The sequence below is a fragment of the Chlorocebus sabaeus genome, chromosome 13 (genome assembly GCF_047675955.1).
Source record: "Chlorocebus sabaeus isolate Y175 chromosome 13, mChlSab1.0.hap1, whole genome shotgun sequence".
In the NCBI taxonomy this organism is placed as follows: domain Eukaryota; kingdom Metazoa; phylum Chordata; class Mammalia; order Primates; family Cercopithecidae; genus Chlorocebus; species Chlorocebus sabaeus.
In genome coordinates this window covers 30,323,262-30,335,687 of record NC_132916.1, presented here as the reverse complement: position 1 = coordinate 30,335,687, position 12,426 = coordinate 30,323,262, and positions in this window count along the sequence as shown.

The window sequence follows — 12,426 nt, the reverse complement described above, 5'->3', positions numbered from 1 at the left end:
TATGCCACCACGCCCAGCTAATTTTTTTTGTATTTTTGGTAGAGACGGGGTTTCTCCATGTTGGTCAGGCTGGTCTCGAACTCCCAACCTCAGGTGATCTGCCCGCCTCGGCCTCCCAAAGTGCTGGGATTACAGGCGTGAGCCACTATGCCTGGCCCCACACTTAGTTTTTAAGGTAACACCGAGGAAATGTACCCTAATAGGAGAATAGTCACATGAATTAGAAATATCTGGTGATGAAATATTAGCAAAACATATAAAAATGTTTTACAAAATATATAAAATGAAGGGGCTGGGCATGGTGGCTCATGCCTGTAATCCCAGCACTGGGCAGCTGAGGTGGGCAGATCACTTGAGCTCAGGAGTTTGTGACCAGCCTGGGCAACATGGCAAAACCCCATCTCTACAAAAATATGAAAAATTAGCCACACATGGTGGCATGCACCTGTGGTCCGAGCTATCTGGGAGGCTAAGGTGGGAGGATTGATTGAGCCCAGGAGGTGGAGGATGCAGTCAGCCAATATAGTGCCATTACACTCCAGCCTGGGTGACAGTGAGACTCGGTCTCAAAAAAAAGAAACAAGAAAGAAATACCAGGAAGAACGATGCCACCATGTTACCATGTTGATGTTGATACTGATAAATGCTAAGTGGAGGAATTATGGATGGTTCTATTTTTTAATATAACTTTTTTTTTTTTTTATTTTTTTTGAGACGGAGTCTCGCTTTGTCGCCCAAGCTGGAGTGCAGTGGCGCGATCTCGGCTCACTGCAAGCTCCGCCTCCCGGGTTCCCGCCATTCTCCTGCCTCAGCCTCCCGGGTAGCTGGGACTACAGGCGCCCGCCACCACGCCCGGCTAATTTTTTGTATTTTTAGTAGAGACGGGGTTTCACCATGTTAGCCAGGATGGTCTCGATCTCCTGACCTCGTGATCCGCCCGTCTCGGCCTCCCAAAGTGCTGGGATTACAGGCTTGAGCCACCGCGCCAGGCCTAATATAACTTTTTAAAAGTTATTATATGGTGAAACTTTTCTGGGGGGATGTTCAGTTCTATGAATTTTAACACATGTAGATTCATATAACCACCACTACTATCAGGATACACAATGGTTCCATCATGCCAAGAAACTATCTCATGCTATTGCTTCATAGTCACACCTGATAGTTTTATTTAATTTTTAGCCTTTTCTGTAGCTTCCAAACTCTCTACAATTAGTAGGTATTGCTTGAATTTTCAGGAAAAACAAACAAACAAACAAACGTATTTTAAGGTAATGAAACTAAAAGAACATAACAGCAATAACCTAAAGCAATGGCTTTTTTTCTTAATAATTATTTGAGAGAGATGTCTCAGATATTTTTCAATTTAGAATCTTCCTCAACTGGCTCATTCTGCTCCTGAGGAAAAATACTAACCTTTGAACAATGTGAAAAATACAATGTTTGTGGGTAGGGCCTGGGAGATGTTTTATGTTATCAAGAAGATTCTCCCAAAAGAACAATGACCATGAAAAGTAACAGAGAGACATACAGTAATAGTAATAGTAATGCCAGCTCAAAAGACCTAGGAGGGAGAACAAAGAGAACTGAACACAAGAAACAATGCTGCTGGAGCTCCAAACATTGCTATGTGGTGCCACAGGATTCCAATCCAAGCGGTCCAACTTCAGAAGCAGTGTTACTATTTCCTCTCCTAGAATATCATGTTGTTTATAGTGGGGAAAAAATAGGAACTAAAGGCCCATTAGCAGGAATGGTGGAATACACTATAGTCAAACATACCACTGAATGCCAGGCCAAATTAAGAGCTATAACAGTGGCCGTAGGAGGACTTTCATCATCCTTTTATTGACAAATGCAAGATAATAATACAATCTGTTTTTCAAAAACAATGACAGAGAGTGGGGGAGGGATAGCATTAGGAGATACACCTAATGTAAACGATGAGTTAAAGGGTGCAGCACACCAACATGGCACATGTATACATATGTAACAAACCTGCACGTTGTGCACATGTACCCTAGAACTTAAACTATAATAAAAAAGAAAAAAAAATTTAAAAAAAAAGACAGATAACACTATATATTTATATCTTAATTGTTCCTCTATAATTATATGCACATTTAGGAAGGTAATAAAGGATACACATTATGTTGTTAACATTGAAAAGGGAGCTTTTACTCTTAATTCATAACTGCAAATTAATAATAATTCTTTTAATTAAAACAAACAAGAAATAGATGACCTTCTGATAATTTAGTCAAGTACGTATGTATCCGGACAACACCTAAGCCCACAGGATACAGGTTTGAACTGTGAAGTCTGCTTTACAGAGAAAAGCTGCAGATGGCTGCTGCTACCAGGATTCTTAATCACTGAGAAAGTAGAACAGAAACTAGGAGGACAGTATATCTCTTAAGCAGACTATCTGAGAGTCTCTTCAATCCTTTTACTAGAAGGTAAATACACCCTGGCATGCAGATAGACGGAGGTGGTGTGCTTGTATTCATGTGTGCTTATATGTGCACATGTGTTTATTCCAGCAACCCCACGCTCTCCATTGCTCTAGTCTAGCTAGAATGGTCCTGGAGAGAAGAGGACAAATCAATCAATTCAGCATGTCACTCTCAGCCATCTTAGGAAATCAGCTGCATGCTCTGATTTCTTCATTAACGTCAAGAGAAGAACAATGGGTCCCAGCCATTAAGCTCCTCACAGTTCAAGAAACAGTTAAGCAGAGGATAATCAGTGCATGTAGCTGGGTCTCAAACATTTGGCTGCTTAATCATTTCTTCCTCACTGGGCAGTGCCCAAACACACAGGGAATATTTTGAATGCCTTGGTCTTAGTGATCAGGGAAAGTAAGAGGGTTTCAAGAGAGGTGTGGGTATTGTAAAGGGAGAGATGGAGACGGAGAATTTATAGGGGTGGACAGGCCAGAAAAATATCACTGGCAAACCTTTACTAGGAAATAAAACCATTTCTTAATTGCCATTCGGGAAATAGGCTAAACACAATCTCACTAAGCCGCTATGGACTAGTGAACTGATTAAGGCAGGGATGTCAGCAAGAAATACTTGTTTCTAATATTATATGACAATAGATTTGTGACTAACCCATTTAGTACTATTGTTTCACACACTAGCTTATTTTAACTTTTAAAGTAACATTTTAATCATGCTTCACTGAACACATCAGGGGTAAAATTATATACTTGAATTTAATAATAAGGGAGACAGAAGGAAGCTAATTCCAGGTGGCCTATATTTCAATCAGTATAAAATAAAAACAATAAAAAATAGCTGTGGTTGTTTCCTGAAATGAGTGGGTTTAGGAATATAGACTTTTTTGATAAATTGGCACAATGTTTCAAAAACATTTATGAGTAACCAAAGTAGTAGCTATAGAGGACAATCCATCTTTCTATCATCAATGTGTTGGATTATACAGAAACTTAGACAAACATAACAGGATTGAGTCACTCTTCTCTTACATGAAAATAAACTTAAGGCAGCCTTTTATGAATACACGGACCAAATATATTTTTATACTCTTGGATTTAATAAAAGCCATATACACAAAAAGGCTCTCTGTCTATTTTTAAAGACATGTCCTTATCCTTTGAGGAAAGGTCTGAGCCTCTCCTGACTCCTCCAATGCAGCCTGAGATAGTAAAGATGACCACAAGCAATCTAAGGGACTTCTTATAACATAGCTGTTTCTGAACTTTCTAAGTTTATGGTCTAATTATAAAGAGTGTGAACAAGAAAGAAGATTACTTACTTATTTAAAAAATGTTTTAAAAATACATACTCAGATACTGTCTTATTTGATATTCTCTAGCAATGGGACATTAGAATTTACAAGTTCTATTCAAATCAAAATAAGATTCCTAAAAATATACCTAGAAGAAAAAAAATGTGTGTGAAATGGCAGTTGGGAGAGAGGATTCTGGAAAGATGATGGAATAGGGAGGAGTAGGGACCTGTCTTCTCAGCTAGAGAACAAACACACTAGCAAAATTTGTCTCGTAACTACTTTGGAACTCTGGAGTATACTGAAGGCAAGCAACCTCTAGGGGAAGGCTTGGATGTCAAATTATGGTTAATTTTGGTCAATTTCAGCTCTTAACTCAGCAGCAGCTACCCATTCCCCACCTCTCAGCCCCATGGCAGGCAGCTGTGTATGTACTACTGGAGCAGCTTGCCAGGGTGTGCAAAAGGGACTCTATCCTCCAAAGATTAGGATCTGTGTCCTGACCACTGATTGCTGCTTTGGATCATGGAAGTGCAGACACAGAGGCAGGCTGTCTTTGTTGCACATACCATCCTTTTATTACAAGATCCTCCTCCTCTAGCTAAAGCAATTGCCAGAGGTTTTAAAGGACCAGCATCCCTTTTCTTCTTCATTTTTCTCCTTTTCCCCTTTTGGGAGCCAGACATTAAAAAATAGACTATGCAAAAACAATGCATAGAAGGAGTAAATTTAAAAGTCACCACACATGCCCAGTGAAATGTACAGGCTCAGAAAAGACCTGAGAACACCTTAAATTTGTACCTCAGGCTGATCCTTGGCACAGAGACAGCCTACAAGAATAAAAAACAAAACACGACAAAGACAAAAATAGCAGGCTGGGTGCAGTGTCTCACGCCTATAATCCCAGTACTTTGGGAGGCCAAGGTGGGCGGATCACCTGAGGTCAGTGTTTGAAATCAGCCTGGCCAACATGGTGAAACTCTGTGCCTACTAAATATAGAAAAATTACCCAGGCATGGTGGCGCATGCCTATAATCTCAGCTACCCAGGAGGCAGAGGTTGCAGTGAGCTGAGATTCTGCCACTGCACTCCAGCCTGGATGACGGAGTGAGACCCCGTCTCAAAAAAAAAAAGACAAAAATAGCAAACCATAGGAAAGGGAGAGAGTATGATTTCCAGTTATCACATTATTTGTTTCAAATGTCCAACGTCCAGCAACAATCACAAGACACACAAAGAAACAGGAAACTATGGCCTATTCAAAAGAAAGAAATAAACCAACAAAAACTGTCCTTAAGAAAGATGAGATAGCAGACCTACTAGACAAAGACTATAAAACAACAGTCTTAAATATGCTCAAAGAGCTAAAGGAAGATGTGGGGAAAGTCAAGAAAACAGTGTATGAACAGAATGGAAATAGCAATAAAAAGATAGAAAACCTAAAAAGAAACCAAGAAACTCTACAGCTGAAAAGTACAAGGACAAAAATGAAAAATTCACTAGAGGTATTTGGCCAGATTTGTGCAGGCAGAAGAAAAGAACCAGCAAACTTGAAAACAGGACAAAGAAAATGATTGGGTCTGAGAAACAGAAAGAAAAAAGATGGAAGGAAAGTGAGAAGAGCCTAAGGGACCTGTGGGACACCATTGGTAAACCAACATACTCATCATCATGGGAATCTTATCAGGAGAACAGGGAAAAAGGGTAGAAAGATTATCTGAGGAAACAGTGGCTGAAAACTGACCAAATTTGATGAGAGATACAAATATAAACATCTAAGAAACTCAGTGAACTTCAAGTATAATGAACTCAGAAATCCACACCAAGACAAATGATTGAGAAAAGTGAATCATCATTTACAAGAAATCCTCAATGAGATCATCAACTGATTTCTCATCAGGAATTTTAGGGACAAGAAGGCAGTGAGCTAGTATATTCAATGTACTAGGAGCAAAGAAGGCAAACAAACAAAAACCCTCAACCAAGAATCCTATATCCAAGCAAAACTATCCTTCAAAAGTAAGGGGAAATTAAGACATTCCCAGATGAACAAAAGTTGAGGAAATTGGTTACCACCAGAACTGTCCTGCAAGAAATGCCAATAGAAGGCTTGCAGGTTGAAATAAAAGAATGCAAGACAGTAACTTGAAGCCATGTGAAGAAATAAAGAGCCAGGAATGGTGGTACATACCTATAGTCCCAGCTATTTGGGAGTGCTGAGGCAGGAAAATCACTTGAGTCTAGGAATTTGAGGCTGCAGTGAGGTATGATTGTGCCACTGCACTCCAGCCTTGGCAACAGGGCAAGACCCCATCTCTAAATTTTTGTATTTGGCTAATTTTTGTATTTTTAGTAGAGACAGGGTTTCACCAGGTTGGCCAGGCTGGTCTCAAACTCCTGACCTCAAGTGATCTGCTGGCCTCAGCCTCCCAAAGTGCTGGGATTACAGGCGTGAGTTACCATGCCCAGCTGTAAAGTTGTTTTTAACTCTACTTTTTTGTTTTCTACATGATTTAAGAGACTGTTACACTAAGAAACACAATTATTACTGTGTTTCTGAGCACACAATGTACAAAGATGTAGTTTTGTGGCATCAATAACACAGAGGTGAGGATGGAGCTATACATAAACAGAAGTTAGCATGCTATTGAATTAATTTAGTGTAAATTCAAATTAGAGTGTTGTAATGTGATCTCATGGTAAATACAAAGAAACTAGTTACAGAATATACAAATAAATGTGAATTAAAATGTTTCACTACAAAAAAATCAACTAATCTAGCATGGGTAATATGATGAAACCCTGTCTCTACTAAAAATACAAAAGTTAGCTGTGCATGGTGGTGCACATCTGTAATCCCAGCTACTTGAGAGGCTGAGGCATGAGAATCGCTTGAACTTAGGAGGGGGAGGTTCCAGCAAGCTGAGATTGCGCCACTGCGCTACAGCCTGCGTGACAGACTTAGACTCTGTCTCACACACACAAAAAATCAACTAAATTCTAAAGAGACAGTAATGCAGGAAATGAGGGACAAAAAATTGCTTCTCCATAAGGAATATAGAAAACAAATAGCTGGCCAGGCACAATGTCTCATGCCTTTAATCACAGTACTTTGGGAGGCTGAGGCAGGTGGGTCACTTGAGCTCAGGAATTCAAGACCAGCCTGGGAAACATGGTGAAACCCTGTCTCTATGTTTAAAAAATTTATTTATAAAACATAAATCAAAAAAGAAAACAAAAAGCAAAATAACACCTCATCAGTAAATATTTTAAATGTAAATGGATTAAATTCTCCAATCAAAAGACAAAGACTGGCAGACTGAATTAGAAAACATGACCCATAACCCAATTTTATGTTCTCTATAAAAGATTCACTTTAGATCCAAAGACAAATAAGTCAAAAGTGAAAGGATATAAATATATATTCCAGATAAATAGTAATTAAAAGAAAGCAGTGTAGGTATACTAATTTTGGACAAAATAGTCTTTTTTTTTTTATTTTTTTGAGACAGGGTCTCTCTCTGTCTGTCACCCAGGCTGGAGTACAGTGGCATTATCAGAGCTCACTGCAGCCTCGACCTCCCAGGCTCAAGCTATCCTCCCACCTCAGCCTCTTGAGTAACTGGGGCTACAGGCATGTGCCACCACACCTAGTTAATTTTTTAAGTTTTTATAGAGACAGGAGGGTCTCACTATGTTGTCCAGGTGAGTCTTGAATTCCTGGCCTCAAGCAGTTCTCCTGCCTCAGTCTTCCAAAGTGCTGAGATTATAGGCATGAGCCACCACACCTGGCCAAAATAGATTTAAATCCCAAGAGTTTAGAAGAGACAAAGAAGGATGCATTTTATTAATAAAAGTCTCAATACAGCAATAAGAAGTAACAATTACAAACATTTAAACACCTAGTAATAGACCATCATAATATAGAAAGCAAAAATTGATAGAACTTAGACTGGAGGGAGAAGTAGTCAGTTCTACAATAATAGTTGGAGATTGCAATATTTCACTCTCAAGAATAGAACAAACAGACAGAAGTAAGGAAATAGCACCTGAACAATACAACAAATAAATTATATTTAACAGACATATACAGGACATTCTATGCAATAATAACAGAACATATTCTTCTCAAGTGTGCATAGCACGTTCTCCAGAATAGACCTATGAAACAGACTTAAAAAGAGTTTAGTGTCAGGCCCAGCATGGTGGCTCCCACCTGTAATCCTCTCAGCGCTTTGGGAGGCTAAGGCAGGCGGATCACCTGAGGTCAGGAGTTCAAGACCAGCCTGGGCAACACAGTGAAACCCCATCTCTACTAAAAATACAAAAACTAGCCAAGCGTGGTAGTGCACACCTGTAATCTCAGCTACTCAGGAGGCTGAGACAGGAGAATCACTTGAACCCGGGAGTTGGAGGTTGCATGAGCTAAGATCACTGCACTCCAGCCTGGGTGATAGAGTGAGACTCCATCTCAAAAAAAGAAAAAAGAGAAAAGAAAAAATGTAGTGTTATCTCTGAGTACAAAGGAATGAAGTTAGACATCAATAACATAAGGGAAACCAGAAAATGAACAAATTTGTAGAAATTTAAAACACACTATTAAACAATAAATCAAAGAAGAAATCAAAAGGGAAATTAGAAAAATAATTAGAGATGGATGAAAATAAAATACAATATGCCAAAACTTATGGGATGCAGCAAAAGCATTGCTAAGGGGGAAAATTTATAGCTATAAACACAAACAAAAATAAGAAAATTCTCTCTGTTACCCAGGCTGGAGTGGGTGACCTAACTGTATAACTTAAGTAACTAGGAAAAGAACAAACTAAACCCAAAACTAGAAGATGAAGGAAATAATAAAGATTAGAGCAAACATAAACAAAATAGAGAACAGAAAACAATAAAGGAAATAAATGAGACCAAACACACTAGTTCTTAAAAGATAACAAAAAAAGGGGGCAAATCTTTAGCTACATGGACTAAGAGAAAAAGAGAGAAAACTCAAATTACCAAAATCAGAAATGAAAGTGGGAACATTACTACTGATTCTACAGAAATAAAAATGATTCAAAGAGAGTACCATGAATATTTGTATGCTAACAGATTGGATAAACTAGATAAGACAGACACATTCCTAGAAACGAAAAACCTACCAAGACTGAATCATGAAGAAATAGAAAATCTGAAGAGACCTATAACTAGTATGGAGAATGAATGAGTAATAATAACAATAATAATAATAAATCTCTTGACAAAGAAAAGTCCTGAACCTGATGGTTTCACTGGTGAATTCTACCAAACATTTAAAGAACTAACACCAATCCTTCTCAAGCTTTAAAAAAAAATTAAAGAGAAAAGAATATTTCTTTATTCATTGTATGAGGCCATCATTATCCTGATACCAAAGCTAGTCAAAGACACTACAAGAAAACTGCAGACCAATATCCCTTACAAATATTGACACAAAAAAACCTCACCTATATACTAGCAAATGAATTCAACAGCCTATTAGAAAGATTAGGCCAGGCACAGTGGCTCATGCTTATAATTCCAGCATTTTGGGAGGCCTAGGTGGGAGGATTGCTTGAGGCCAGGAGTTCAAGACTAGCCTGGTCAACAGAGCAAAAAGATTTCATCTCTTAAAGAAAAAAACATACTAAAAATTAAAGAAATATTATACATCATCTCCAGGTGTGGTTGGCTCATGCCCGTAATCCCAATGCATTTGGGATGTCAAGGCAGGAGGATCACTTGAAGTCAGGAGTTCGAGACCAGCCTGGGCAATATAGACGGATTCTGTCTCTATAAAAATAATAATAATAATAATATTAGCTGGGCATAATGGTGCACACCTGTAGTCCTAGCTACTTGGGAAGCTGAGGTGGTGGTGGGGGATCACTTGGGCCCAGGAGTTACAGATTATAGTGAGCTATGATTGTGTCACTGCACTTCAGCCTTGATGACAAAGCAAAACTCAGTCTCTTAAAAAACAGATTTTTAAAAAAAGGTTAGATGGTAAATTTTATGTATATTTTATCACAATTTTAAAAATTGAAAAAAAAAAAGAAACTACCCATGTTTTGGTATCTCTAAGCCCATTATCTCTATGTCTCTAAAATGGAAATGATAATACAACCCACCTCATATGGCTTTTGTGAGGATTAAATGAGAAAATATTTGTTAAGTCCTTTAGTGCGGTGCCAGACACAACAGTAAACTTTCAATAATGTTAGCTATTATTCTTACTTAAAAGTAACTTTAGTGAGTGGAAGAGAACTAGAATTAAAATAACCAATAATTGATAACAATTAGCAAATAGTAAGAAAGGTGCCAAATTGTATGAGGGTGCTTATTTCTTCAAATTTTACGTTAATTCAGGGTTGTCATGAAATTATGGTATTGGCTGGGTGCGGTGGCTCACACCTGTAATCCCAGCACTTCGGGAGGCCAAGGCAGGTGGATCACAAGGTCAAGAAATCGAGACCATCCTGGCCATGGTCAATATGGTGAAACCCCATCTCTACTAAAAATACAAAAATTAGCTGGGTGTGGTGGCACATGCCTATAGTCCTAGCTACTCAGGAGTCTGAGGCAGGAGAATTGCTTGAACCCAGGAGGCAGAGGTTGCAGTGAGCTGAGATTGTGCCACTGCACTCTACCCTGGTGACAGAGCGAGACTCTGTCTCCAACAAAAAAAAAAAAAAAAAGAAAGAAAGTATGGTATTGTACTTTGGGAGACTGAGAAGGGTGGATCACTTGAGCCCAGGAGTTCCAGACCAGCCTGGGAAACATGATGAAACCCTGTCTCTACCAAAAAAAAAAAAAAAAAAATTAGCTGGGTGTGGTGGTGCACACCTGTAGTCCCAACTACTGGGGAGGCTGAGGCAGGAGGATTGCTTAAGCCCAGGAGGCAGAGGCTGCAGTGAGCTGTGATTGTAACACTGCACTCCAGCCTGGGTGACAGAGCAAGGCCCTGTCTCTAAATAAATAAATAAATAAATAAATAAATAAAGTAGTCTTTAATATGCCTAGCTATTTTACTACTTTAATTTCTTGATAATTTCATGGGAAGATGTTCATTTCTTCTCTTTTTAACAAAGTCCATTTGTCTGGTTTTGTGAGAATCTACCTGTGGGTAAGGCATCATCTGCAACTGAGTCACAGCATATACCAATTGCAGAGAAAATGCCTCAGGGAAAATAAATAAGATTCCTGCATCTGATGGACTCAAGCCTATTAGAGGAGATAGCTATGGCCTGGGCACAAAACAATTAAAAAAACAAAACTGGGATGGGAATCAGAAGATCAGGCTCTAACTCCAATACGGGCTTTCTGTTTCTTGTCTGTAAAATTAGACTGCTGATCTACTTCTCTTTAAGTTCCCTTTCAGGTCTAAATTTCAAAGCTGTGTAGTGTGGTTGTTGCCCTGGCACCTCTTCCCACACACTGCAGAAAACTAAGCTTGGAGATAGCCTGAGCCTCAGAAAAAATCATGGTTTCCCCCTCAGCTGGACTCTCCCCATTGCCTGGCGTTCATTCCATATTTCCCACCTCGGTGCTCTCATCGGTTTCCACAACCTCAGTTTCAAACCTTCATCCTCAATCTTCTACCCTTCAATCTCAGGAAACGGAAGATCACTCTGTTTCACAGAGAAAATATAAACCACTAAATTACCCTCAACTTTCTACCACCCAAAGTTAAATTCTCCAACATCCTCATGTTTTTCTTTGGCTTCAGTGAAAGGGGTATTAAAAGGAGGCCGTAGATTGGACAGCACTTCTCCAGGAAGCATTCCCTTGCCCCCTAAGCCTGGGCAGATCCCTCTGCTGGGTCATCCCTGAAGATCCTAGGACTTCTACCTTCATTGCACTTATCATGGAACCATATATTTAAAAGATGTTCATTTACTTTTCTGTACATCTCAAGCTGTAAGTTCCATGTGGGCAAAAGTTGTTTCTGGCTTATTAATATTTGTTTTCTCTATATAACACAGAAGTTGTTCAATACATATTCTAAAAATTGAAGAATAAGTAAGTTTCCCAATAAACTTATCAGAATGCCAAACTCTTGGCACCACTTGGGCTTTGCTTGCAGGTTCTTTCCAAAACAAACTTTTTTATTACTATAAAAGCAATGCATATTCATTATGAAGAAAAAATCAGAAAAAAACAAAACAAAAGAGAATACAAATGACAGAAGGCTCCAACATACCAACTATTGTTGTTAACTTTTTTGGGCATATTCTTCCAGAAGCTTTTAATCATATGCTGATAGTAAAATAGGATCACTTCGGATATACAGATCAATATAATAATACAGAAATAGACCCACACATATTTGTTCTACTGATTTTATATGAAGATGCTTGAGCAATTCAGTGGGGAAATGGAAAGTCTTTTTAACACACGGTGCTGGACCAACTGTATATTCACATGGCAAAAAAATGAAAATTGACCCTTATCACCATACAGCACCATACATATAGATTATCTCTAAATGAATCTTAGACCTACATGTGAAACCCGAAACTATGAAACTGCCATAAGAAAATGTAAGACAATATATTTACAACCTTGGAGTCAGCCAAAGTTTTTTAGATAAGTTCCTCCCTCCCGTCAAAAAAGGCACAAACCATTAAAGAATAATACATTAGGCCAGGTACGGTGGCT